Here is a 24414-nt window from a genome sequence, read left to right as displayed (position 1 = left end):
TGATATATTTACATGGGCCCTTAAAAATAGAAGAAGGCGGTGAAAATTTTACTCAGAGAGATGAAGAGGAAGAAAAGCAGGAGAAACGCAAACTTCTTGATCCAGGGTTACTTGACTTGAAAAAGAAGATGGCCAGGAAAGAGGGAATGTGGCCTCTAGAAGCTGAGAATGACCTTGTCAAAAGCCAACAAGTAAAAGAGGGCTCAAGTCTCACCAAATGAATTGAGCAATTTATGGGAATGAATCTAGAAGTGGGTTTGTCTCCAGAACCAATTTTGTTGATACCTTTATTTGTAAAAACTGAAGAAAAAATATCAGGTGAGAACAACAAAGTAATGACCTACAGAAATAAAATAAATTTGTGTTGTATTATGTCTTTAAGTCGGTGGTATTACAATTAGCAATAAATAACACAATTATGAGAATCATGATCATTCCCTTTGCTTTGCTATTATGATGATCCTTTTTAAGTTATTATACTTTATCTTATTTCTATTTAACATTTTAAGCACACATTCAGAAACACATTTAAAAAAAACAGTTCCTTAGACTTCCATATTTTATTCATTAAGGTTTTAAAGTAAACTTTTCATGAGTACATAATATCACTCCTATCTATTAGATTACTTTATTTTTTGTAAATTAATATAGAAAACAATGACATAATTTTAATGTGTTTTCCAAAGTAATATAAAAGCATATTTAGAAGATGAGTTTTAAAGAAAAATATTACATATATATGAAAAATGGAATATTGGCAGTTAGTAATTGGGAGGAATGGAATATTAAAATCTGTGTATAGACTGACATTGAGGAAAGCATGTAAATAGTGAAAACAAAAGAGCCAACTTTAAAATTTGATTGGCTTAAATAACAGAAATAGGGGGAAAGAACATTTATTTAGAGCCATTACATATTAAAGATTTCATTGTTGTTTTTCAATTTGCTTTTTTTTTTTTTTCAGTGTAGAGTATTGGATTGGGATTTTGGAGACTTTATTCAAATACCACCTTGATCTGACATAAGGTCTTCAATAGGTCATTTTGTTTCATAGATAGAAGGCACATTATTCACCATTTACTCTAAAAATCTATCAATATTTCTTGCCTGAAGCATAACAATTTCAATCAAGCTATATACCCGATTAATGCTTACTTTTGGCAAGGAAATTTTTTATATAGTAACAGAATAAGAAAATTTAAAAAAAAAGCTTTTCTTAATTCATGCATATGTCTCACTGGGAAATAAATATGTATATGGAGAAAGAAGTTCTTTTGTGCTCATTTTGTTTTGTTTGCTTGCTTTTGCTTTATTCATGAAATACTTAGCCTTTTATGACTTACTCTAACAGGATAAGTTACTCTTGTTTTATTATATGATGATATTTTGACACTATTTTTATATTTTAGGGTTATAAATTTGTCATGGAATTATTATTTTTCTATGGAAACTTTTTGGATATTGATTATGCTCTTTAAAGCCAAATTTAGAATACTAATTGTATAGTAATGGTTAAAAATCCATTTATTATCCAAATATTGTAATAGGTATTGATCTGTTAATTCTCTTCCCAGTTGATAGAATCATTATAATTCTTTTCTTAATGATGAAGGAAATGAGATTTAGTGAAATTGAGTAGCCTGTTTGAACTAATAGACTTACTGTGATTTGGAACTCAAGTACTATCATTATAGAATACATTTCTTGACCCGTAAGTTAACTAGTTCTAAGTCCTAAATATTAAACCTGTTGACCTTTACCTTCAAATGACCATCTATCTGGTCATTTTCCTATTCTAATGTGTTAAACTAGGGAAAGGAAATGTACTGGTGGTGAAAAATATCTGATATTCTAGGCACAAACAGGAAATTTCATTTTGATTTTCACCAAGTTTCTGCAATTTAAGTGGTCATCAAAATTAAAAAGAGCCTATATTAGAGATAAAAAATCTAAAGGCATATTTCTTTGTAATTTTCATTAAAAACACATTTTTATGTCCTAAAAGAACATTTGTTGTGTGATCTTACGAATTTAGCACAATGAATTTCTTCTCAGTGAAATCAAATGGTGAAATTTCCATGTTGGTTTTAATTTTGCTCTGTCAATGTCTTACCAATATTGAAATGATCAAGATCTAAATTGTTGAGTAGATACAAAGTATTTCCTCTTGTATTCCATTATCTTCTTCTTTCCTTTTTGTTCTAACATTTAGAAATATAACATTTGGCCCTGAGAGTCCGGTCTAGTAAATCCTGATAAAAGACATATCATAAGAAAGAAAAATATATATAGTATAGTTATCTTTCCTTGCAGATACAGATAGATAGATAATCTTAGACATACTATAAACTTTCTTATAAATGTTATATACATATATATAAACAAAAGCATATAAAATATAATGCATACATACATACATGTAATATATAGTTGCATCACATTGCTAAGCATTGAACTCAAGCCCTCAGGCATGTTAGGCACACTTTACAGCTGCAGTCTCACTTCCTCTATATGTGCATATTTTAATGTTTTCTTCCTGAACCATCAGAGCATTGCCGTCTTTTCCTTTTTTTATGTCATATGTGAAATTAATAAATCTAAGATAATACTGGTTATTTTTAAACAGGGAGTTTAAGGGTGTTGGTTTGTGTAACTAAACATTTTAATAATTCACATTAAGGATGCTACATTATAAAATGCTCATTGCCTTCACAGAATTTCTCATTAGGATTCATATGTTATAAATATATTTTAGTCATCTAATAAAATATCGTGGCTCCATTTTTTTTAAACCTGCAGATTTTCTAAAATGCAGGATCTACTACAGAATAAGACAAAACAGAACAAAACATGGCAAAGAATGGGGGTGGGGGCTTCCTTGCATGTCCACAGTAGTTTTATTTAACATTCTTGTCTTTACAATTCTTGACATACAAGAGGCAAGCATATCAGGGGTTTTCACCTTTGTGATTGTGAATCCATGAAATGAATCTTCCTGACAGGCTCTCAAGGCACAGAAAGACAGCTTGACACATACACAGGGATTTAACTAGCAGTAACCATGTTCTGACAAATATGTAATACCATTTTTGGTTCTGTGTGAAAAGAAGTAATATGAAGACTAAATTACCTATAATGAACTAAATTCTATCAAAAAATAAGTAAATGTAAAACTAGTATATGTTTCTAATATTTTTAGTCTGGATTTTACCATGCTCTGAAACTTACATTGCATTTTAAACACATCTTTGTAATTAAGGAAACTCAATTTATTATCACTCTAACCTTTAGTTTATATCTGTAATGATAATGTTAGACAAACCAACTCAACCCAATCTATGCAGAAGAAATTAAAAATCAACAAAATAAGATAGAAAAATATGAAATTATAAAGGTTATATGTTGTTGTGATACTTGGTAACTTGCTCTTGCTTCTTACTGAATTTGTTAGAATTCTTCAAAATGACAGGTGAGTTATAAAAAAAATCTCTCTCATAAAATATATTTTATTAAATTATCTTTAAAATTATGTATGACATTACTAGCCTTTTATGTGGAATTAATTACTAGTATATGTGTGTGTATCAATAATTCTTGAATTTCCTCTTCATTAGGTTTATTTTATCCAAACAAGAGAGTTCTTCAGAACACATCATGTTTTCTTAGCAAGATAGATGGGTAACATTAGCATCAACTTGAAATGAGAAGGAATTTGATCTGTCTAGGCCACATATTTCACACAGAAAAAAAAAATGTGAATGTCTTGTTTATGAGCTTTGACACTGGAAACTTTAAAAGCGCTAATAAACAATTGCATATTAAAGCTTTATTAATCAAAAATGACTCTTTTTATTATAATTTTTTTCTACTTTTTGCTTCTATCCTTTATGATGGAGAATATCCAAAGATAATCTTTTGTTGCCTTCTTTAACCTAAGAGTAACATTAAAAAAGCTGATTGGAAGCTTCAGCTCCATTAGGAGATTTAGCTTACAAACAATTATATATTCTAGGGTTTATAGATAGGTTATTTCTCTGGGGAAGGTACATGGTTTCAATTTTAAAAAGACACTTGGATTTTTCGAAGTAGTACTTCTCTGGTCCTGACTGGATGCCCACAGCCTGTTAGCTAGGCCCCTGGTACCCCAATAGCAGGAGAGGGGTGGTGCTCAGCATTCAGTGGGCACAAGTTTACTTGGTCCTGCTGCTCAGGGTCTCATTTCCACAAGGATCAGTTCCTAACATTTTCCAGGCTATTCACTCTCTGTTTCAAGATTCAGAAAAGAAGCCCTACTTTTTTAATTTTGTGCTACAATGGGAGAGGGAGGGTGTTTTTTTTTTTTTTTTTTTTTTTGGCTGCATAATATTAGAAAGAGAACCTAGGGAATACAAAACAAAACAACAACAACCCCCCCCCCCAAAAAAAAAAAAAAAAAAACAGTGCTTTTCTTATTTAGGGACACTATTGAGCTCTCACTTTACAGATGAAATCGAATCCAAATTCATGAGATTTGTAGGGTTCTATGGAATAAAACATATGGGCTCTTATCTATCTTTACTGTCTGCTTGCATGTCATCATTCTCGAGTGCTCCAATAAATTACAAGTCATCCAGCTATTCTATTTCTTTTAAATTTACTGACTTTTTTGTTCTCATTTATTTTGCTCATCTTTGTAGGTTTGCGTTTTGAAAACTGATGCTCTTTAGTAGGTGTTTCCAAAAGAAATAAAAGCAAATAGTCCAATATTTCATTTTTACCATATATCCCCATTGATTATTGATATTTTCCAATCAGAAAACATTTTAGAATTGTTTGGAATGTGTTTGTTATAGAGTTGGTTATTAGTGGTGATTAATTTAAAAGGTTAATGAGGTCCTTTACAATACTCTATTTTTTTTCAGCTAATGATTATAAGAAGAATATAATGCCACTGCTAAATTGAAATTAATTATAGTTATATCGAAGTGACAACTAAGTGGTAGAATGAAAATTAAGACTCATTTTCACTAAATTTGTATGTGATCAATCATTAAATGTGTATGTATATATCATGAGAATTTATTTGATTTTATACACATCAATTTTAAATTTTGTCATTGCTCTATGTAAAGTCAGTCAATATACCACATTTTATTTTGACTCAATAAAAAACTGTAGAATTATTATGAGTTTACTTATAGTTTCATTAAGAAAAAATATTCTGAATTTTTTGTTAGTTTGTTTGAAATTAAATGCAAAGTTATTTCACTAATTCAAGATTTTCTAGAAAACTAAAGAAAAAAATGTCCCAACCCAATCAACATATTTTTCCTCTAGAAAGTAATTTCTCTTGTAGTTTGCATAAGTATTCTACTTCAATTGCTGTTCAAACACTAGAATGACGGATTTGTGTTTCAGACAACAGAATTAATCTTTGAGTATTTAAAGTTTAAGAGTTTTTTTTTTTTTTTAACTGAGTGGGTTTTAGTATCTTAAGGGAATTAAATGGCTTTTGAAAGTGATTTTTATATCAACATGCTTCAAAGCTTTTGTAGGTTTCAGGCAACCATTTTAAAGATACTTTGTTCAAATAATGGATTTGTTTTATTCTCAGATAAGTCACCAGTAATCCCTTGCTTTGCAGCTTATAGCTGCTATAGCCAAGGTTAATTAATTAGAAATATTAAAGCTTGGATTAACATTTGGACCTGATTCATAAATCATTTGCTTGAAAGTATCTAAGTCGCCTAGTAAATGCATCTTTTGAAAGTTAGTAGCACACTATAAAAATATAAATTTTTAAAAACTTTACTGTAGACAGAACACTAGGTAAGCTACAAGAAATAAAAATGCGGTTCCTCCTATCTAATTACCCATGAGTCAAACTAGCTTAAGCTTTGGACCTGTAACTATTTCTGAAAGTTGTATCAAAGCATTTTTCTGTATGTGCATTATTTTACAGAAAAATTTTTAAAAAATAATGCCTAACTATCTTAAAGGCAAGTACATATGTGATGTGACTTTTCATATTGAAATGTGACATGTAAAATAAAAGTATTTAGAATAATTTGTTATAAAATCTTGTTGAATGAGATAAATGCCAGAAACTGTGAGAATGAATGAGTTAGGGTTGACTATGTTGAAATAGTTTTTCCCACAAATTAGAAACTCTGGGTGTTTAAATTGTCAATTTTAATAATATTCTTTGCTCAATGGAGATATAGAAAGCCCCATTACCAATATATAGCCAAATAAAATCTAAATGTGAACATGGTTTCTGAGTTGTTTTTTTTTTTTTTTTTTGGTAATGAAATAATAAGAAATTTACAGGCACAGTAGCACACACCTGTAATCCCAGCGTCTCAGGAGGCTGAGATTGGAGGATTGTGAGTTCAAAGCCACCCTCAGTGGTGACAAGGTGCTAAGCAACTCAGTGAGACCCTGTCTGTAAATAAAATACAAAACAGGGCTGGGGATGTGGCTCAGTGGTTGAGTGCCTCTGAGTTCAATCCCTGGAACCAAACAAAACAAAACAAGAAATTAATTCTTTTTAAATTTGTTTTAATTAGTTATACTTGACAGTAGAATGCACTTTGATGCATCACATGTAATGGAGTATAATTTCTCATCATTCTGGTTGTACATGATGTAGAATCACATCGGTCATACACTAATATATGTACATATGATAATGATGTTTAATTCATTCTACTCTCCTTCGTACCCTTAAACTCCCTCCCCTCCCTTCACTCCCCTCCACCTAATCTAAAGTAACTATTCATCTCTAGCCTCCCTGCCCCCATTGTGAATTAGCATCCTCATATCAGAGAAAACAAGGCTTTTGGTTTTTGCAGATTGGCTTATGTTGCTTAGCATGATATTCTCCAGCTTCATCCATGTATTTTGCAGGCAGGGAAAAGTCAAAATTAAAAAAAAAAAAATTCTTCAACAAGGTTTGCATACATGAGCTTTCATTTTTATATGCTAAAAAAGAAAATGAAGTTTCAAAATATAGTAAATAATCAATAATATAGTCAAGGGTCAGAATATATTTTCTGTAAGGAGCCAGACAGTAAATATTTTAGGCTTCTGGATTGTATGATTTCTGTCACAATTATGCAACTCTGTCCCTATGGTATAAAAACAACCACTGAAAATTGTATGATTAAATAGGTGTGGCTGCAGTCAAGTAAAATTTTATGAATTTCACACAACTTTGCCACATAAAGATGATCCTTCTCCTTATTCACTTGAAACTAGTAAAATAATTCTTAGCTTACATGATATACAAAAATGGTCTCAGGTTAAATGTAGTTCAAGGGATTATAATCTGCCCAGCACTACTCTAATAGTATTTAAATAGTGTGTTAAATAATGGGAGGGATTGTGAGCATTGCACAGGGTCTAGCCCACAGTGATTGACCAATAATTACTTAACAAACAATGATTTAAAATAACTTGCTTCCTAAGGGTCTATTTTTTTAATAAAACAATATTAACAGAGAAAAGTGCTAAAATATGTAGCACTTAATATTTTATGACATTTGTCTTACAAAGTTTAAATTTTATATATTTCACATTTCCAGAATTGAATGTTATTTGTTCCGAAAAATACATTTACATTCCTTTTTTTTTCCCAATGATAGAAAGCTATTTTATTGCACACCAGATTTGATGGCACACACCTTTAATTCCAGTGACTCTGGAGATTAAAGCAGGAGAACTGCAAGTTCAAAGACAGCCTCAGCAATTTAGAGAGGCCCTAAGTAACTTGACAAGACCCTGTCTCAAAATCAAAAAAAAAAAAAAAAAAAAAAAAAACCAGAGATGTGATTCAGTGGTTAAGTGCATCTGGGTTCAATCCCTAGTACCAAAAAGAAAAAAAAAAGAAATTGAAAAAAAAATCAGGAAGGCTATTTTATTGCTGACTAACATATATTAATAATAATAATAATAACTTTAAAAACTAATTTTATTTTCTCTACTTCCATAATGATATTGATGTCAGGAATCTTGTTTGATGATATTAAAAAGAAGATATATTAATATTGTAAACAAACAAAATCCCAGGAAAAAAAGGAATACAGTAAAGTGAGTCTGACATTGGTACTATACTTCTGCTGTAATCATGTGCTTATCTTTAAAAAAATTAAAAAATAAAAATAAACATCCTTTTGGGAATCTGCAAAACTGAAGAGGAACCATGAGTCTGGGGATCTGAGCAAAGCTGTATTTTCAGCAAATGTTGGAAAGTTCTCTATGGACTGTGGTCACTCACACACCTTCTTTATGTAGAACACTGGAAGGGCAGCAGAATAAAATAGACATTAATATTTCTATGGGTACATACGTGACTGCATGACCAATGTGATTCTGCAACCTGTACACTCAAAAAAATGAGAAATTAGACCCCATCTGATTCACATGTATGATATGTCAAGATCATTGTACTGTCATGTGTAACTAATGAAAACAAATAAAAAAATAGAAAAATTTCTACTAAGAAAATAAGGAAGAATCCGGAAAATATAATCACCATTAAAATTGAAACCTGATGATCAAATAGAAGATGGTGATCCAGATCGAGGCAGCAGCCTTCAATTCCTCCATAGCCCAGAAGCAAAGTAGTAAAGGAACAGCTGGCCAGAGAGGTGGGGGACAGAGAAGACATTCTGAAACTCAGTAATGGAGATATTGCACAGCTTGAACTTGGAGACACTTACACTTTGGTTACTAAAACAAATAAGGACAGACTTCCTTGATCCCAAACCCTGAGCAATACGGGGTCAGGAGAATGGGTAAAAATGGAAGAAAGAGGGAGAGAAAACCCATAACCTCACTTCTTTAACAACAATGGGCGGGAGGGGTGGGGGTGTAAAGCAGACCAAGTTGAAAGAGGACAGGAGCAGCATTACAGTGAAGGAGATCAAACACCCTAAACTGTGGGCTGAAAACTACTGGGCAGGGCAGCCATTTTGTAAAGTCCACAGCAAACCCCACTCCACAGAAGAAATCAAATCAATACAGCTTCTCCCCACCTACGCCTAGTAACAAGACCAGAAGTGACACCTCTGAGATGGGTGTTCTCAATAAATCATCTAGAAGTAAACTGTAGAGGGATTGCTACTAGCGGAAGTCATACCAAACCCTGCTCACCCCCACTGTGCACAGGGAGAGCAGAATGGAGTGGATGTGAGAGTTAACCACTTCCTGGAAATGCTCGCCCAACCTGCCAATCCCACAGCTTCTCCAGGATTTCAGTTGAAGACAGGTCAACTGACACCTTACCCCCATCATGGGACAGAAAAAACAATGAGCTGTAGTAACCAGGCTGGAGGCTTCTGTGCCACAGAATGCCCTCAGAAAGTTTGTATTCGCAGACTTTTAGTTGTAGACAGCCAGGAGGTCTATAATTCTAGAAAGAAGCCCCTGCAGAGGGGAACAGCCACTCAACATCCCACAGCCTTCAGCAGCAGCCCTGTGCCCTGCACCCTCTATCCCTGCACCCTACAGAAACAGCCAGCAGACACAGCACCCTTCAAGCATGTCAATCATGACCAGAATATTCAAAAATAATCTTGGAAAACTTTAAGAAACCAAATCTAAGACTCATTGGTGAAGAAAAAGGCACTAAAATACAAACTGAAGTAAAACATAACCTTTTCAACGAAATGATTTTAGAAAAAAAAATCCAAATTTTATAAATGATATGGAAATACAAATATAAGAGGCATTTAGAATCTAAAATAGGCAATATCCAAAAGATCTCTTCCAAGACACATTAAATTGAGATGCCTAATATACAGAATAAGAATAGATTTTTGAGGCTGCAAGAGAAAAATAGCACATAACATTTAGAGGTAAGTCAATAAGAATTTCTACTTGATTATCAGCCTAGAAAATAAAAGCCCGGAGGAGGACTTGGAATAAAATAGACCAAAAAATGGAGACAACAGGTTTGAACCCAAATTGCTATATCCAGCCAAATTAGCTTTCAGAATTGAAGAGTAGAATTAAAACTTTCTGTGATAAGCATATACTAAAAGAATTAATAACCATTAAGCCAGCTTTACTAAACATACACAATAAAATATCCCAAGCAGAAGAATGAAAAATAAATGTCAGAGCCATCATATGGATGAATCCTGGTAGAACCTGAATTAACATTATGCATAAATCAAAGTAGCAGGAAACAAAGTCATCTGTCTGTAATAATGATCGCTGCAAATAGTCTAAACTCCATAACCAAATCACATAAACTGACAGAATGGATTATAAAACAATACTGAACCATACATTGCTTATAAGAGACTCACCTTACAGGCAACAGCATCTACAAGCTGAAGACGAGAGGACAAAGATATACCAGAAATTTGGAATCAAAAAGCAAGCAAGAGTGGCTACTCTCATATCTGAATAAATACATCTCAAGCCAAAATTAATCAGAAGAGACAAAGAAGGTCAATTCATGCTGGTGGAGGAAATCATTCAAAATCAAAATATAATAATTTTAAATATTTACATTCCGAACATCAGTGCATCTACATATATAAGACAAACACATTTCAATATACAAAACCCAATCAACTGCAATACAATATATTGGATAATTTTTCCTCATAATTTTTATATATTTGCACATGCACACAATATAATCATATGATATGGCCAATATCATTCCCAAGAATTTCCCCTTTCCCTCCCCTTCTCCTCCCCATAGTCCCTTACATCTCTTCTACTCATTTGATTTTCTTGACCCTTCCCTGCCCACACACAACTTCCTTTTCCTATTTTCTCTCTAGTTTTCACCTATGAGAGAAAACACAGGGTGTTGGACTTTCTGATTTGGGCTTATTTGGCTTAACACAATGTTCTCAAGTTCTGTTTTAGTCAGCTTTTTTGCTACTGTGACTAAAGGATCTGACCAGAACAACTGTAGAGCAGAAAAATTTTATTTGAGAATCCATGGTATCAGAGGTCTTAGTCCAGAGAAGGCTGCTCTACTCCTGGGGGCTCCAGGTAAGACTGAACATCATGGTGAATTGTGTGGCACAGTTACACAGATTCTGGTCTAATCCCTAGGACTTTGATATATTTTGAGCTCATAGGTGATCAAGAAGTAGAGAGAGGGAGAGAGAGAGAGAGAGAGAGAAGAGAGAGAGAATCCAGTTACCAGATACAAATACGTACCCAAAGCCATGCCCCAATTCCCGCCTCCTCTAGTCACACTCTTACCACTTCAGTTACCACTCAGTTAATCCTTCTCACAGGATTAAATCACCCATTGTGCTAAGACACTTACAACCTAATCATTTCTCCTCTGAATCATCTTGCATTATCTCACCACATCCAAACCATAATGAGATATATATATATATCTTTATTTTATCCATTCATCCATTGATGAATACCAAAGCTGATTCCATAGTCTGGCTACTTTGAATTGTGCTATACTAAAAACATGAGTATGAATGTATTGCTACAGTGTGCTAAGTTTAATTCTTTAGAATATATATCAAGGAGTGGTATAGCAGAGTCAAAAGGTAGACCATGTCTAGTCTTTTCAGGAACCTCCATACTGATATCACAGCAATTGTGCCAATTTACAGTCAAATTAAGAATGTAAAAGTGTTCCTTTTTCTCCAGATCCTCCCCAGTATTTACTATGATTTGTATTTTTGATGACTGCCATTTGGACTGGTGTGAGATGAAATTTCAGTGTAGTTTTTATTTTTTATTTTTGCATTTCCCTAATTGCTAAAGATGTTAATATTTTTTTCATATATTTATTGGCCATTTGTATTTATCCTTTGCAGAAGTGCCTGTTTAGTTTATTTGACCACTTGGGTTATTTGTTGTTTTGATATTATAACTATTTTTTTTTAGTTCTTTAAATATCTGGATGTTAATCTTCTGTCAGAAACATAGCTAGCAAAGGTCTTCTCTGATGCTATAGATTTCTCTTTTAACATTTTTTAATGGTTTTGTTTGCTGTATAGAAGCTTTTTAAATTTATGCCAACTCATTTATTAATACTTGGTATTATTTTCTGAGCTTTAGGGGGTTCTATTGAGAAACTCATTGTTCCTGTATGTTGTAATATTGAACCTGTATTTTCATCTCAGAGCTGCACAGATTTTGGTCTAATTCCTAGGTCTTTGATCCATTTTGGGTAAAATATCATGGAGGGTGAGAGATAAGAGTCTAGTATCATCCTTTTACATGTGGATTATGAGTTTTCCCAGCACCACTTGTTAAAATGGCTATCTTTCCTCCAATGTATGTTTTTGGAGCCTTTATCAAGGTTCAGATATTGTATCTCTGTCAAGTTGTCTGTCTCTTCCATATGTACCATCAATCTATACCAATCTGTTTTTAATGCCAGTACCGTGAAGGTTTTTTTACTATACTTCTGTAGTATAAGTTAAAGTCAAGTGTTCTGATGTCTCTAGAATCACTGTTCTTTTTCACTATTCCTTTGACAATTCTGTGTCTTTTATTCTTCCAAATATATTTTAGGACTTTTTTTCTAATTCTGTAAAGAATGTCATTAGTATTTTGATGGACATTGTTTTTAGTAGTATAGCCATTTTCACAACTTATTGCCACATATCCATGAGATCTTTTCATTTTTGTGTCTTCATTAATTCTATTAATTCTATTTTCAATATTTTGTAATTTTCATTATGGAGTTCTTTCACCTACTTGGTGATATTTATTCTTAGGGTTTTTTTTTGGGGGGGGCACGGGGGTTGGTTCTTGTTGTTTGTTTTTGAGGCTGTTGAGAATAGAATTGTTTTCCTGGTTTCATTCTCAGAAGATTTATTATTGGTCATAGAAAAGCTATTGGTTTTTTATACATTGGAGAAAAGATAGCCTCTTCAACAAATGGTACTGGGAGCCATATGTAGCAAAATAAAATGAAACTTCTATCTTTCACCATGCACAAAACTCAACTCAAAGTAGATCAAAGACTCAGACACTAGAACAGAGACCATGCAGCTAATAGAAGAAGAAGTAGGCTCAAGTCTTCAGCTTGTCACTATAGGAGCACACTTCCTTAACAAGTCTCCTAAACACAAGAAGTAAAATCAGGAATCAATAAATGGGATGAATTCAAACTAAAAAGCTTGTTCTCAGCAAAGAAAACAATCAATAACTCGAAGAGAGAGCCTACAGAATGGGAGAAAATCTTTACCACATGCACCTGACATACAGCACTAATCACCAGGATATATAAAGAACTAAGAAAGCTTAACACCAAAAAAACAAATAACCCAGCCAATAAATGGGCCAAGGACCTGAACAGACACTTCATAGAAGAAGAAATACAATTGATCAACAAATATATGAAAAAAAAATATTCAACATCTCTAGCAATTAGAGAAATGCAAATGAAAACTACTCAAGATTTGTTCTTATTCCAGTGAGAATCACAATTATTCAAAATACAAGCAACAGGGCTGGGGATGTGGCTCAAGCGGTAGCGCGCTCGCCTGGCATGCGTGCTGTCCGGGTTCAATCCTCGCACCACATACAAACAAAGATGTTGTGTCCGCCGAAAACTAAAAAATAAATAATAACCCCCCCACCTCTCTCTCTCTCAAAAAAAAAAAAAAAATATATATATATATATATATATATATATATATATATATATTAAAAAAAAGAAAAAAGAATACAAGCAACAATAAGTGTTGGCAAGGACATGGGGAAAAAGGCACACTCATACATTATTGGTGGGACTGCAAATTTCTGCAACCACTCTGAAAAGTAGTATGCAGATTCCTTAGAAAACATGGAATGGCACCACTACTTGACCCAGCTATCCCACTCCTTGGTTTATACCTAAAGGACTTAAAATCGGCATACTAAAGTGATGTAGCAACATCAATGTTTATAGCAGCTCAATTCACAATAGCTAAACTATAAAACCAACCTAGATGCCCTTCAACAGATGAATGGATAAAGAAGATGTGATACTGATACACAATGGAATATTACTCAGCCTTAAAAAAGAATGAAATTATGGCATTTGCCAGTAAATTGATGGAGCTGAAGAATGTCATGCTAAGCGAAATAAGCCAATTCCCCCAAACCAAAGGCCAAATGTTATCTCTGATATGCAGATGCTAATTCACATTGAGGATCAGGGGTGCTAGGAAAGAACAGAAGTACTTTGGATTAGAAGGGAGGGTGGGGGTAAATATTACTAAAATGAACTAGACATAACTTCCCTGTCTGAATATATGATTACACAACCCATGTGATTCTACATCATGTACAACCAGAAGAATGAGAAGTTAAACTCCATTTAGGTATATGACAAGATGCATTCTACTGTCATGTATACTAATTAGAACATTTTTTATATTTAAATTTTTTTGTAGATGGAGATAATATCTTTATTTTATTTATTTATTTTTATGTGGTGCTGAGGATGGATCCCAGTTCCTCATGCATGCGAGGCAAGTGCTCTACTACTGAGCCACAACCCCAACCCCTAATTAGAACTTAAATAAGTGTTTTTTAAAATTTTTAAAAAGAAATCTATTGGTTTTTGTAAGTTGATTTTATAATTTTCTACTTTACTGAACTAATTTATTATCCTAGCACTCTTTTGATGGAAGTTTCTGGTTCTTCCAATTATAGGATTTCATCATCACAAAGCTGATGATTTGACTTCTTCCTTTTTAATTCTTTTCTTCTTTGGCTTAATTGCTCTGACTAGAATTTCTATTACTAGATTAAATAGGAATGGTGATATCTTTGTCTTGTTCTAGATTTCAAAGGAAAATATTTCTGATTTTCCCCGTTCACTATGATGCTGGATTTGTGTTTTTTTGTATGTAGCCTTCATGGTTTGATGTGTGCTCCTTACATCCAAAGTTTCTTCAGTGTTTTTATCATGAATTGGTACTGAATTTGGGTCAAAGTTTTCTCTTCGTCTATTTGAAGAACTAAGTGATTTTTGTCATTAATTCTGTTTGTGTTATGAATTATATTTATCAATTTGTGTAAGTTAAATCATGTTTAATCACTGGTAAGACAAAATTGGTTTTGACATACAATCTACTAAATATATTTTTGGATATGTTTTTCTAATATTTTTATTAAGGTTTTTGCAACTAAGTTTAGCAGGAATATTGTCTCTACTTTTCTTTCCCTGGTGAGTCATCTTCTGGTTTTTGTGTGAGTGTAATACAGGCTTCATAGAAACTTTCAGAATAGAGACTTTAACTGTAATCAGTAAGATACTGAAATAAGAGGATAAGATAGAAATCTTCAAGCAATAACTGGACTTGAGAGACTGAGTCAGCAAGGCTCTAAACAACTTAGCAAGACCCTGTCTCAAAATAAAAATAAAAAGGGCTTGGGGTGTGGCTCAGTTGTTAAATACCTCTGGGTTCAATCCTTGTTGCCAAAAATATAAAACAATTAACAAATTAACTGGAAAATATTAAAAATCAAATATGGTTTCTATATTTGATCAGTAAATCAACTGAAATGATGACCAAAAGAGCGATTTTAGAGAAGGGAAATTTTATTTCGGGGCTCACAGGTCAGAGGTCTCCATTTCTTGAGGCGGGAGGTAAGGTAGAACATCACTGTGAAAGAGTGTGATGGAGGGAGGTGAACTGGAAAATGGGATCCAGAAAACGGAGAAAGAGAGAAAAAGCTCTCCTCACCACACAAAACATAAACCCCTAAGGCACCCCCACAGCCCTCTCCCCTCCTCCACCCACTCCCTACCTGCCTACTGTTACCATCAGTTAACCTCTGCTAGGAGATTAATGCACTGATTAGGTCATGGCTTTTATAACTCACTTGTAAACTTTCTTTCACTTCTAAACTTTCTTTCATTGGCTCACTTGGGGACACTGCATATCTAGGAATCCTAGAATTACAGGACCTGCTAAAGCAACAAAAGAATCCAGGAGTTTGTTGGATCATTGACTTTGCAAGTAAAAGCAGAAAGGTGACAAGATTCTACTGAATCCTTTTTTTTTTTTTTTAAATCAAAATAAGAATTTTCCCTGGGCAAGTGTGTAGCAGATTAGGCAGTAACTCACTGTAGATTTATCACTTGCAATACTTTTTTTAAATAGGAAAGTATAATACATAAGTCTATGTTCTACAATTAAAAAGAGGAATGTAGGCAATGTGCCTCATTTTCATTGACTGTTGTGGAAGCAGAGACAATTTTCAAAGCATCTCAGAGGTACATATTTTAAAACTTGAGGTTAAGTGTGAGCTAAGCTGCAGAACCAACCTAGATGTCCTTCAGTAGATGAATCGCTAAGGAAAATGTACTTAGCATTAAAAGAGAATGAAATTATAGCATTTGCAGATAAATGGATGGAATGGGAGAATATCATGCTAAGTAAAGTAAGCCAATGTCCACAACAAAAGGCTAAATGTTTCCTCTTATAAGTGGATGCTGATCCATAATGGGGAGGAGGGCTTGAGAAGAATGGAGGAATTTTGGATTGGACAAGGGCAGGGAGGGAAGCAGGAGGGGGGGCGGGAGGTATGGGGATAAGAAAGATGGTGGAATGAGAGGGACATACATGTATTTATGGTGGGAATCTACATCTTGTACAACCAGAGAAATGAAAATTTGTGCTCCATTTGTGTACAATGAATCAAAATGCATTCTGCTGTCACACATAACTAATTAGAACATTTTTTTTAAAGTGGATGCATGAAATCCCATGAGAACATTTTTAACTAACCTTTCCATAAATTTCATTGGTATTGAGATTAGGGTGCATATTGGGCACTTAATTGGATCCTAGTGGAGATACCCACATGGTCAGGAAGATAACCAAAAGTAAAAACATCATCAAGCCTAAAGGGGTGAACTAGATTTCTACCTAATAAGAATAATCTTATTTGGCAGACAGAATTCATAAGATTAGGATTTGAGGTCTATGTTCATTCTTCTTTAAATATAGTCTTCAAGATTTTCCATACTTTCTCTGAAAGCATAGGTAATTTAGCATATGCCTCTATTTAATGACTGAACATTCCAAAATGTCCCTGTAAGTAATTATATATTTCCTCTTTTGTTTGTCAGAGTAAAGGCACACAATATGAAAATATGTAGAAATCTTAGAAAATTCATATTTCTTCTTCTTACCATTAATAATTCTCACTAATAGATTGAATAATCTTTTTAATACTTCTGCATCTTCCTATAGAAAATAACAGTTTTTCTGGCTTTAAGCTGGAAGGAACAGAGATAGAATCACTATCAAATAACCCTTATTCTACATTATCTAGAGTCAAAGGAGACATAGAGAGAATAAATGCATAACCCTCCTTGTGAACTTTTTTGCACTGAGACTCTTCAAGGACAAAATCATTAATTCAGATTGTCTCTTTCAATTTCTGTTTTCATCAGGAAGTCATAAGCTTATATTCTCACATAAAGTGATTTACATAATGATTCAAACTAACATTTCCAGGCTAAAATTTTGGACACTCAGATAATCAGGAAAAATAGTTCTAAAAGGATTAAGTAGGTGCCTGAATAGGGAGTTGCTGATGACGTCAGGAAATTATAAGTTATAATAGGGAAATGAACTTGTTACCCTGTGGAGGGGTCCCATTGTCAATCAAGTTCAAAGTCCACATTTACTCTAACAGAGAAATTGACTTTACAAAGGTACATGATATTAAAGAGATATGAAGTTTTGAACGTCATTTCTCAATGTAGTAAGTATAGGAATGAATTATTCCTTTAGAATTGTAAGAACAAATGACTTGTCTAAAATTTCAGAATCTATATTTCAAGATTTTGTCATTCTAGAACTAATCACTGTTCCACTTTATTAAGTCTGATTTTTTTGTAATCTCTCAAAACTGTCCCTTTTCCAATGAATGCTTAAGAGATACAAGCATATTGTAATATCAGATGTATCACTATTAAATTTTGCTCTTCAATTTCATAAAATACATTTACGCATCCCATAGAACTTAGTTAAATTCTGACCATACAGAAGATTAGATGGATACATAGATTAGTCTAAGGATAAAACTTCATGTCACATTTACAAAAATCTCCATTTCAATGCCACTTTGTTATATTTGTTACAAAATTAGTGGAGTAATCGGACTAGTAATTTAGTCACCCCAGAAAGGTGATTTCATCACAGGTATAAAAGAAAGCTATTCTGGATCCGTTGACGGATATGGAGTTCAGCAATCCTTCTTCTACATCACCCTTCTGGGTGATTCTGATTCAGACGTCTATGACCATATTGTGGGAATCACTTGTTGTTTTACTCAACTTCCTCACTGCTTTCTCACATGATAGATTTCATTTAAAGCCATATAAAAGAATATATGTATATCCAAAAAGATTTGAGAAGAACAATTGTAGTGAGGGAAAATTTATTTGGAGCTCCCAGTTTAAGAGGCCTCAGTCCATAGATGGCTGACTCCCATGCTCTGGGCTCAAGATGAGGCAGAACATCAAGGAGGAAGGGTGTGGAGGAGGGAGTCAGCTCAAGACAAGACCAGCAGGAAGCAGAGAGAGAGGGGAGCTCTGCTCCACAAGCCAAAATAGATACCCTAAAGGCACATCCCCAGGGACCCACCTCCTCCAGCCACATCTACCTGCATACAGTTACCACCAGTTAATCCGGATCAGAGATTAATGCTTTGATGAGGTTAAAGCTCTCATAACCTAATTTCACCTCTAAACATTCTTGCACTGTGTCACACCTGAGATTTTGGGAGCACCTAATATCTAAATTATAATAACACTGTTCTAGAAGAATTACTGGCTTTATTTTATTTCATTTTTTTCTTTATTTCAATGACTTCATAGGAGGCATTCCTCAAAGATTGGTATAAAATTGCTTTTAACTCTAAGATTTTGACTGCTTTCAAAATTATCTCACCATTCTATGAAGAGAGGTCCTTGGTGTGTGTGTTTAATGTCATAGCAAGAAACTATTTTTTTTTTCAAGTTGTATGAATTTGTGTGACACTGGCTGTTCAAAGTTTCTTGTCTTGAATGTCAAGTGGGAATCGCCTATTGAAGAAGCCATAATGGATATTTATAGCCAAACTTCTAGCTCTGAGGCCTATGTATTTATTCATATTGTAATGGATATCAAAAATTTGTTTCAACCATTCAATGACATTTTGGAGAAAGAAAATGTCAAATCCATATCATTAAATTATGAATAGCACAATATCATCTTCAATGCACTGGCTTGAGTAGGAATTTTATTTATTTCTCTTCCATAAATTCTCACATGATAGATTTCATTTAAAGCCATATAAAAGAATATACTTATATTCCAGTGATATTCAGAAAGGCACCAGGGTCAATACATTTCAATTTTTGGCTTCCAAGTTAGATAAATATCTACTTATATGAGTCCTAAGGAAAGAATAATATTAAATTCATAATGTTTCAAGACGAGCATATTTTAAAGGTATGTTTTGTTTTATTAATAGTACCATTTCATTGTTTTCTAGGTTATCTAAATAAATTATACTGCAAACTCTAATTCAGGTTTGTATTTTTTTTTGACAACAGAGATTATTATGGTCGAATAAAAGCTATCTTAATAACTTACTCTATTGCTGACCCATAACAAATAATATCCAGTGACCTTTAGTTAGAGTACCTTAGACATTTTAAATTTTTAAAAGGCATTACAATAATATAATTTTCAGTATATTAATATGCAACAGAGATGTTGTTGGAAGGACAAAAATATATGTCAAATAAATCTGTTTTTTCTTATTGGATACTCATGATAAATATTTAAAATAACAAAACGCTTAGTTATTTGAATGTCTCTCTGAAATTCCAATACCAGAGTATCTATTTAAAAAGACATTTATAGTGTATTTTAATATATCTTTCAACATGGTAAACATTCGGATGCAAGTCCCTTTTTATACTGATATATTTCTGAACTGGAAACGCAATAATATACATTACACAATAATATTCATTACACCCAAATTAATCTACAAATAGAAATCAGTTTTTATCCAAGGACCACTGGACAGTTTAATAACTTGATAAGATTATTTTAACTTTGTCTATTGAAGAGGTTAAAAGACAAGGATCCTTCCAATTTTGATAATTCCGTCAAAGTAGTTTGGACTGAAACTCCCTCTTAGACAAATCTCTAAATTATATGATGGCTCAACTTATTCTTTATAATATTGAAGAGCAAAAGTACAGAAAATAGGGGCTGGGGATGTGGCTCAGTGGTAGAACTCTAGACTAGCATATTTGAGGCACTGGGTTTGATTCTCAGAACGTCATACAAATGCTAAATAAATAAATAAATAAAGATCTATTAACAACTAGTAAAATCTTTTTTAAAAAGTACAGAAAATAAAGATTGACTTGTGGGTTTTCTTTCTTTCTTTCTTTTATTTGAGAGAACATTTGATGGTTGCATAAAATTTCAAAAATGTGAATTTTTTTTTTCTTCTCACACATGAAATGTACAATCCAAAATAATATTGTACAGAAAATTGTAAAATTCCAACAGGGATGGAAGTCTTGGGTCAAATTATTTCACTATCAGAAAAATGTATTGGAGTTATCTAGAGTTGTTTGTTCTAATACCCATCTACCTGAAACCAGTCTCAGGATCTTTGAAGGAAGATAATAAAATATTAAAGCACGTATTTTCTGTAATTTCCTCAACTCAGAACAAAGTATATGGTTTAAAAAACACATCCAACAAACAAAAACAAATGCAGCATAACCAGTGATAAAATAAATGAAAATTTTGTTAAAAATGAAAAGAGTCATTGGATAGCAGAAAGAAACTCAAAATTGATTCAGGTAATAGAGTTTTCAAACATTGACTTTAAAATAATGTCTTGATGGGGTTCAGGAAAATATAAATAAAGGTTAAGAAAACAGCCAATAACTGAAACTATAGAATATTTGAACTTGGAATACTTGGTTGTTATTAACAGTTTAAAGTCAAATGTTAGAAATCAAATGAAAAGTGCTGTTACTTAAGTATTGAACACATTAAAAATTTACATTAAGTGAGTAAGAAATTGAAGTGGAATTTTTCTATGAGCCTGACAGGATGCTCTATCCTTCATTTAAAGATTTTCTTCTGTTCTTTGTATCCTAGTTTTCTAGAACTATCTAGTCATACTTCTATGTGCTAATAATTGTAATTGAAGGTATTTAAGTTCTGAAGCAGTAGCTGTAATTATGTTACTTTTCCTCTTTTCCTATAAATACCGCAGGCATTGATGCTTTTATGATGAAAATGAACTCAAGTGATTGAATATTTATGACTCAGAATCTTTTTGGAAGAGAATGTGACAGCATTGAAAACATGCAATTACCAGAAATACCTACAATGATTAAAATGTTAATTAATGACAGTTCCTTTTATTAGCTTAAACAAAATCATACTACATATAGGAAAAAAATGAAATTCTCTTAGACTTTTTTAAAATTTAAATTTATTTAATCATTGAGTAATCTTTATTTTCAAATCAAATATACCAAGGGGAGAGAAATAAACTGTTTTAATTTCCTTGTTGGTATCAAGTAACCTGAAAATAAACCATTCAATATTCATATATGTAGACCTAGCTAAAAAGAGTTAATATAGAACATTTTAAAACTCCTTAAGTTTGCCTACTTTTATTCCTCAACATTGTACTGTGGAATAATTCAACAGCAATATTCAAACCAATACCACATTCATTCTGCAATTTTCTATGAAAATCAATTTTCTAGGACAAAAATACTTTCATTGTGATTCATCCTATATACTAAATCAACATAGTTCTCAGTTTAGTTACATTGTTCCTTAGGTAATGTTTTTTTTTTTTTTCAACTTCTGTTTGTTTGATAATTGAAGTTTTTAATCTCAGAATTTAAATCATTCAAGTGTTATTTCATCTAAAAAATAAGAGGTTTGGTTGGTGGAGAGTACAAGTTTTATTATTTTAATATACCATAATATGGTTACTTCTCTTTAGGACAGAATGATTGCAACCTTATAAATCCAAATACTTCTGGGCTAGATGCTTACTTATTTAGTAGAAGATAGTGTTTGATACTTTTCTTCTAGAATCCCCTTTTACTACAATTAGTTAACAGAATGAGAAAGGAGACATTTATATCAAATTGTAGTTCTTAGGGAACTACCCTACTTCAATATCACAGGTGTATTTCAAAATGTAATATGTCCTCAATTCTTTTTTTTTCCAGTTTATAATCTAGGGTCCAAGTGAAATATTAGCTTCTCACACATACCCTCAAATACTCTTTTCTAACATTTCCTTCATTGTCTCTCCTGTGTAGATCCCAACCCAGAGGATACTTTACTAGCAGTATTCTCCATTTCTTCTGTGTATCTGAATTTTCAATTTATCCTTTTCTTCATTCTTTTCCATTAGCCTATATTTATTAAATAATTTCTCATGCACTACGCAACCTTTTTTTACCTACATCTCCCTCCAATAAACACTTCCGTTTTTATTACCTTTCATGTAATTGCTCAAAAGATATTACCTATAGCCAATGTCCAAAATTCTCTTCCCTCATGCTCTCTTATAGTTACTCCAAACATCTATCCCTGTCACCAAGCATTGCAAAATGAAGTTGTTAATTATCATTTTATTTTATATATTTATATTTATATATTTTATATTTATATTTTATATATTTATATTTATATATATATATTAATCACATTTGACCATTCTTTTGAAATATTTTCTCTATCCCGTTCTGCTGGTTCTACTGTTCTTTACTCAATTGCTGAAGTGGATTCTTACCTATCAACTTCCAAAAATTAGAGAAATCTATTAGGGTTTTCCAAGGAAGCAGAACCAATAGGATATCCACATTTAAATACAGGGTGACTTAGTATAGATATAGACTTGCTTAATATGGAGGTGGATAAGCCTTACAACATGTCTCCTGTCAGCTGCCAGAAAATAATTGCACAATTCTGCGTGAATAAGAAGACCTGAGAACCAGGGAAATCAATGATAGAAGTCCCAGGGCAGGAAGGTCCAAGATCCAGGAGCTACTTTTGTCTCACAGCAGAAGAAGATGGATGGCCCAGAACTAAATTTAAATCAAAATTGACCCTCTGTCTCTTTGTTCTGCCCTTCAATAAATACTGATGATTGGTGGGGTGCCTATTCTTTACTTGATCTACTGAAACCACTTGTTAATTCTTTTGGAAACACCTTCACAAATACATTCTGAATAATGTTTACCCAGCTACCTGGGCATCCCTTCACCAAGCCAAGCTGACACCTGAAATTAACCAGATGGACCCCCAAGGGTCCATCTTCTGATCACGTTTCTTTTTCAGATCAATTTCTTCCTCATTTCTTAGCCAATCTTATCCAGTCTTATGGCTTAAAATATTTTCAAGTTGGTGAAAATTCTAAACTATATCTTTACTGTGGATGTTATTCCCAGCCTCTACCTGATGTCCTTCAGAACTCTGGTCCTATATCATCTGTATAAGTGAGGCCTTCTGTGACCACATGTTTTAAAACAAAACAAACAAAAACACTGAGGCATTTTCTGTTCACCCAACTTATTCTTATTTTTCTCCATGACATTTATCACTATCTGACTTACTATTTATTCTAGATTATACATTTTATTACTTTTCCTCCTCTATGTAAACAGTCAGAAGCAAAAAATTATATATTTTTTGTACTACTTAAACAAAAACACCTATTTTGCAGCCCCCACCATTTTTTAAAAATAAATCAATATTTCCACTTCATTTGTTGGCTATTTTCATGCCTAGGATAGTAATATTACAAAATTTTTCATGAGGTCTTTTTTTCCAGAAAAATCTAATATCATCTTCTCCTTTCCGTTGGGTAAAGTACATTTGTGTTTCAACATTAAATTATTTCAAATGTTAACAGAAATGACAGACATATTATTTGGACACTGTTAGTTTGGTTATTCTTATCGGCATAATAAAGTGTTGAATCACCAAAAGTTCTTCAAATGTATATCCATTGAAAACAACACTGAGTAATATTATATTTCTAGTATCTGGTGACTTTCTTCATGGGACATATTTTAGGAATAAAAGAATTGAATGAAAATCTTGACATATAGTAATGATTCCAGCTTAGATTTCCCTTCTTCCAAGAAATTCTTTCTTAATTTTCAAGCTTTGTTTTCTATGACATTATCATATATTTCATAATAAATTTTCTATTTACTTCTGTCTCAGTTTAGAATGTTAATTTTTAGACTTCTTTTAATATCTGTCTTATCACTAGCACCTTTTATAGAGCATAAAACATACTATACATTCAATACTTAAATATTAGTAATAAATTACACCTATTTTGTATATATTAGGCACTATTGTTTCATATACATGAACTCATTTAACACTCACAGAACCTTAAAATATTTCTATT

This window comes from Spermophilus citellus (genome assembly GCF_964194105.1).
Source record: "Spermophilus citellus genome assembly, chromosome: 8".
Classification (NCBI taxonomy): Eukaryota; Metazoa; Chordata; class Mammalia; order Rodentia; family Sciuridae; genus Spermophilus; species Spermophilus citellus.
This window is presented reverse-complemented; position numbering follows the sequence as displayed.